Genomic DNA, 6,622 nt, shown 5'->3' on the forward strand with positions numbered 1-6,622 from the left:
GGCTTTCCCCATAACAAAGTAGAGTTAACTCCTCTCCAGTCAATAAGATCACTCATTTGTATTCTCACAATCATTCCATGTTACTACTGGTCAGGGTGTTTCCTTTGCTCAGACTTTAGGGTTGTGGTAAGTGATTTTAGCATTTCTGTTGTGATTTGATCACCTCCTGCCATTTTGTTGTTTTTCAGCTTCTTAATTACAGCCTGTACTTCTGACATCTCTACTGGACCAATGCTAATGTCAAGTTGATCAAGTTTGCTTGTTTCATTGAAATCTGCTGCTGAGGTGGGGCTGGCTCTGTTGAGGACTTCTTTGAAATGCTCTGCCAAACTGGTTCTCTGTTCTACCTCAGTTGATGTGGAGGCACATAATGTGTTTGGTGTCCTCTATGCTGCCAGACAGCTTGAGAACTAACTCAGTTGTAAACATTTTTCCATCTTTGCTTTTTAAATTTTTGAAATTTCCACACTGGATTTTAGTTACTCGGTAAATGGCTGTGTGTACTCCTTTGTTTCCAGTTTTGTATTATTGATTTCTTTACAACTTTCTGTTTAAAGCTGATCTTTTTCTATTTTAATTTCAGTTTAGCAATGCAAAGATATGTGGTGACTGCTGACATCTCGTGCTTGATAGGCCTTTGCCTATCGAACAGATGACCTGAAGCTTGAGCTGACGTAGATGTGGTGTGACACTCCACCATCCCTGCCCAGCACCCCACTCACACAGCCACACCACTGCTGCCCAATGCACTTCCCCACAGCCCACCACCACAACTACACATCACCTCACTCAGACCCGCCACTGCCCAGCATCCCAACACACAGACCTCCCGCACCGCCCCCCAACAGACCCTCCACTGGCCAGCAGCCCCCCCACACCTCCAGAGACCCTCCCCCCTCACACCCTGCCCCCTGGCCACACTCACTGACCCTGCTGGAAGGTGACGGTGTCTGCCAGGCTGAGGTGGCAGCGCAGCTGGGGCCGGCCCAGTGCCAGGGCGTGGAATCACTCCAGCCTTTCGGGAGTGGCACAATTAGCCAGGCCAGGGTCTGCTCCTGCCCTGGCCGGACTGCCTCAGGACCCACTTGCCTGGAGATAGGATGACCATACGTCCCCGTTTGGCCAGGACAGTTCCCCTTTTAAGCTTTGTCCTGGCCATCCTGACATTTTTTGACAAAAATGGGCTTTTATCCTGTTTGCTCTTGCCAACTGATCAGCAAATGAACAAATGCCCAGTTTACAAAAAAAAAGTCCTGTGTGTCCCCCAGCGGGGTGTGGAGGAGTGTGTGTGTGGGGGTGGGGCAATGTGAGGTGTCAGGCAGCAGGGCCAGGGGGGTCAGCCCCAGGTAGAATGGAGCTGAGGGGGGGGGGTGTGGTTAGGAGCCAGCCCCAGCTTCTGGCAGCGGTGTGGGAAAGGTGTTAGCCTCAGTTCCTAGCAGTGGTGCGGTGAACTGGGGCGAGGGAAGGATCAGCCCCTGTCCTGCAAGCGGCACGTGGAGCTTGGCGGGGGGGTGGGGGTGGTCAGCCCCTGGCTGTAGCATGGGGAGCTGTGGCGGATTTAGAGTTAGCGGGGCCCTGTGCTCAGCTTCATTTTTGGGGCCCCCTCCTTAGGACCGAGCCAAGAAAAAGAACATTCTCTCTTATCTCCCTCCCGTCCCCGTTTTTCATTCTTTTTTCTTCATCCTCCTCCTATAATAGCAAGTAAATGAAAATAAAGTGAGGTACCTTGATTGTTTTTGTAGACTAACTTATTTTTCCACAGACCTCTTGAAAATCGCTGGGAGTCTCGGCGGACCACTTAATGATCTTTTCAAATATTGTTTGTACCGTTAGGTAACTATTGTAAAGTGCTTTGGATAAGAGTGCTTTATAAAAAAAAGTAAAAAAAAATGTTGAGGTGCGGGGTCTGGCCAGGACATAAGGTGTGGGAGGGGGCTCAGGGTGCAGGGTCTGGGCAGGAGTTAGCGTGCAGGAGCAAGCTGGGGTTGGGGTGCAGGGTCTGGCCAGGAGTTATGTTAGGAGTTAAGATTCAGGAGGGAGCTCAGGGTTGGGGCAGGACGTTTGGGTGTGGAGCACTTACCTGGGGCAGCTCCTATTTGGTGCGAGGGGTGCAGGTGGGAATGTGGGGGGGGGGTGCAGGAGCTCCCATTTGGTGCTCAGGGTGGGGATGTGGAGGGGGCGGTGCAGGAGTCAGGGCATGGGGTGTGGGGGGGCTGGGTATGTGTGGGGGGTGCAGGAGTCAGAGCTGGAGTCGTGACAGTGTCCGAGGGGGGGATGCAGGAGTCAAGGCACGGTGCTGGGGTCATGGGGGGGCTCTGTGCTCCCAGCCCCCTTCCCTGAGAGGCTCAGGGCAGGGGGGGGGGTATGTGTAGGGGGAATGCAGGGGCCGCACCTTTGCTCTGCCCTACCCTGATTCCACCCCCTTCCCCAAGGCCCCGCCCCTGCCTCTTCTCTGCCTCCTTCTCCCAGTGCACTGTAGCCCTGCTCCTCCCGCTCCCTTCAGGGGTGCCAGCAAACAGCTGTTCAGCAGCGGGGGAAGCGCTGGGAGGGAGGAGAGGGAACACAGCATACTAGGGGAGGAGGCAGAGGTGGGAACTTGGCTGCTGGTGGGTGGGTATGTGTAGCCAGACAGACAGCCACCCCCCCCCCTCAGACCAGCATTGCTGGAAACACAGGAGGAAGCCGGAACAGGGCACTTAACATATATTCCAGCACAGCCTTTGAAGCTGTGAAAAGCACAGGTGTGCTGCTACAATGTGCCTCTGGGAACATATACAACGATTAAGCTCACAGCAGGCAGAGGCCCTGTGACAGACATGGCTCTTAGCCCCTACTAAACAGCGTGATGCACACACACCAACATCCTAGGTGGGAAAATATTTACCCTGATAAAAGAAATGTCCAGTAGACAAAACTTATTGTTTCTCTCCCTTGCAAGTGTAAACTACTCTTGCGAAAGCTGGTGTCACCCCGACAGACCAGCCTCAATTTGGCATAAGAAAGGAGAAAGAGAATAAAGGAGTACAGAGGTATAAGTAGGGGACCTACAGCACCATGATTTTTGAGTGCTTTTCACTATCTATCTGCTGGTCAGATAAGTGACAGCCTCCCAAGGCTTCTGCAGCTAAGAGGGTCCCTAAGCCTTGTCCCTTATTTGTCTTTCCACGGAATTGAGTGACCAATCCTGGCTTGGCACCGCTGGAATCGAGAGATGCAAGGAGGGTAAGAAGCACCCACACCTGATCTCCTATCTTTAGTGTACACATATTTTGAAATAGAGCTCTATACTTCGTTTTCTTTCTTTGGGATTGTGGCTTCAGTTTTGTAACTTGTTTGTGTGTGTAACATCTCTACATTTAAATAAGTAGGCACTAGCAATTTTGTAACCACATGATTAGAATCTAGCTTAATAAATTTTTGGTAACCATTTGTGCATAAGCCTGACTTGTTTTCTCTGGTTTACTGTAAAGCAGCCAACAAAATTAAAGAACCTCAGCCGTTTTGGCTCTAAAGCCTGGCCATTAGGTGAGAGTACTAAGAACCTTAGCGTTGAGTTGTGCCGCCTCCACGGGGCAAACTCTTGGGGCACCTGTCAGTCAATCCTGGCTGCCCGCTGCGAAGGAGCTCTGAGCTCTAGCAGTTAAAGTCACGGGTGGTTAGGACCTTGGGGCATCCGTCAGCCTAGCCTGGGCTGCCCGCCGCGAAGGGACAGTGTGTCCTAGCGGTTAAAGTCACGCATGGTATAAACGGGCATAGCTGGCACCTCACCAAACATCCTTGGCCGTCGGCTAACAGTATGGGACAGAGGCGGGGGGCGGAGAAGAGCTGATGGGGCTGCAGCCCAAGCAGAGCAGGCTGGGCCGGCTGGGGCCCCTTTGGACTGTGTCTCAGAGATTTAGTACTGGGTATACTATGGCACCAATGGCACTGCCACACCAGGCCCACACTCGGAGCCCACAAATATGTTTGGTGCTGGGGCCCACAAAAGGTTAATCAGGCCCTGCCTACACAGACAAACATTATGGAATATTCTCATCTTATGGAACCCCAGCTAAAGCTGACATCATCATCAAGACCAGGCATAAAGATGCACTCTGCTCTGTAAGAGTGAACAACCAGACAACACAGTGATTTAATATGGACACTGGCATAAAACAAGGCTGCACTTTATAGAATCATAGAACTGGAAGGGACCTTGAGAGGTCATCTAGTCCAATCCCTTGCACTCATGACGGGACTAAGTATCTAGACCATCCCTGACAGGTGTTTGTCTAACCTGCTCTTAAAAATCTCCAATGATGGAGATTCCACAACCTCCCTGGGCAATTTATTCCAGTACTTAACCACCCTGACAGCTAGGAAGTTTTTCCTAATGTCCAACCTAAACCTCCCTTGCTACAATTTAAGCCCATTGCTTCTTGTCCTATCCTCAGAGGTTAACAAGAACAATTTTTCTCCCTTCTTCTTGTAACAACCTTTTATGTACTTGAAAAGTATTATGTCCCCTCCCAGTCTTCTCTTTTCCAGACTAAACAAACCCAATTTTTTCAATCTTCCTTCATAAGGCATGTTTTCTAGACCAGTGGTTCTCAAACTTTTTTTTTTGCGGACCACTTGAAAACTGCTGAGGATCTTTCCAAATGTTGTTTGTACCATTAGCTAACTATTGTAAAGCATTTTGGATAGAAGCGCTATATAATAAAAACTTAAAAATAATAAACTTTTTTTGTTCTACAAATAAGAACACACAACTCATATTTTAATATCAGTAGTCTTACCTTTCTAATGCAATGGATGTGCCCTCTCTCCCCTGCTGGGGCTGGGAAGGAAGGGGGTCTCCCCTGCCACGGCAGCCACTGAGCTGGGCTGGGAAGGAGGGGCATTTCTCCCCCGCTACAGCAGCCAGAGAGCTCAGACTGGGAAGGAGGGCCGTCTCTCCCGGCAGCCGCAGACCCGGAGCTGGGGAAAGTCACCTCTTTCTCTGGCCGCTGCAACCCTGCACATCCCAAATTCCTCCCACCCCCTCTTCTCACCCCACTTCCCCCTCCCACCTATCCCTTATTCCCCCAAGACCACCACCTCACCTTACATGTGGGTCTTCTCCAGGGTCCAGGCACTTAATTAGTGGAGCCATGCCTGCACAACTCCACTAATTAGGTGGATGGTCCTTCATTCTCTTGTGTGCGGCCGCCCAGGCATGCACCTTGGAGGGAACTAACCTCTGTTCTAGACCTTTAATAATTTTTGTTGCTCTTCTCTGGACTTTCTCCAATTTGTCCACATCTTTCCTGAAATGTGGTGCCCAGAACTGGACACAATACTCCAATTGAGGCCTAATCAGCATGAAGTACAGCGGAAGAATTACTTCTCATGTCTTGCTTACAACACTCTTGCTAATACATCCCAGACTGATGTTAGCTTTTTTTCAACAGTATTACACTGTGGACTCATATTTAACTTGTGGTCCACTATGACCCCCCCAGAGCTCTCCCCGCAGTGCTCCTTCCTGGGCATTCATTTCCCATTTTGTACGTGTGCAACTCATTGTTCCTTCCTAAGTGGAGTACTCTGCATTTATCCTTATTGAATTTCATCCTATTTACTTCAGTCCATTTCTCCAGTTTGTCCAGATCATTTTGAATTATAATCCTATCCTCCAAAGCACTTGCAACCCCTCCAAGCTTGGTATCATCCACAAACTTTATAAGTGTACTCTCTATGCCATTATCTAAATAATTGATATATCTACTGTTGTTTGGCATTGCCATAGACTGGAGAGTGAAGAAGTGTACGAGCAACACAAACTCTGGTATAGCATGGATAGATGGCAAATACCTAGAACTTTGCTGACAATATTGTGCTACTGAGTGATACCTTCCAAAAAGCTACAAATTAAGACAATTTGGTAAAAACAGGAGGCCAAATAGGGCTCAGAATCAGTTATGCTAAAAGAAACTCCTTGAAACCCTGACATCAGGCAACATCATCATATTAGAAGGCAAAAATATCAAGAAAGTATAACAGTTCACATACCCTATAAGTCAATGGCCACCTCAAGAAGAAAGGGACACCAAAGATAGAAAAGGCATCCACAGCATTTGCTAAACTTGACAAAGCATGGAAATCAAAAAGATACACAATACCAGAACAAAACTGAGAATTGTTAACTTGAACATAATCTCAGTGCTAACCTATGGCTATGAGAGCTGGAGATTCACCAAAACAACAGACAGAAAACTAGACATGTTAAAAAATAAGTGCCTGTGAAAGATTTTGGGCATTGGCTGGAGAGACTTTCACCAACAAACAGATTTGAAAAATCTTCACCAGAATCAGAAGAAAGTGCTGGACACATTTAGAGCAAGTACACAGGGACTCCCACATGAAGCCATCAAGTGGGAACCAACTGGTGTGAGGAAATGAGGATGTCCAAGATAAACCTTAAGAAAAACCCGTAGCAGGGAGGACAGAACAGTTGATGTCAGCACCACAGAGCAGACAGAAGCAGCAGTAAATGTCAGAGTGGAGCAGAAGAGATTACTTTCCATCCTAAGCACCAACACTGGCATAAGAGTAATATATATATATTAAAAAAGTTGCCAACCACAAGCATAAAAAATTA

The sequence above is a fragment of the Lepidochelys kempii genome, chromosome 1 (assembly GCF_965140285.1).
Source record: "Lepidochelys kempii isolate rLepKem1 chromosome 1, rLepKem1.hap1, whole genome shotgun sequence".
NCBI lineage: Eukaryota > Metazoa > Chordata > Testudines > Cheloniidae > Lepidochelys > Lepidochelys kempii.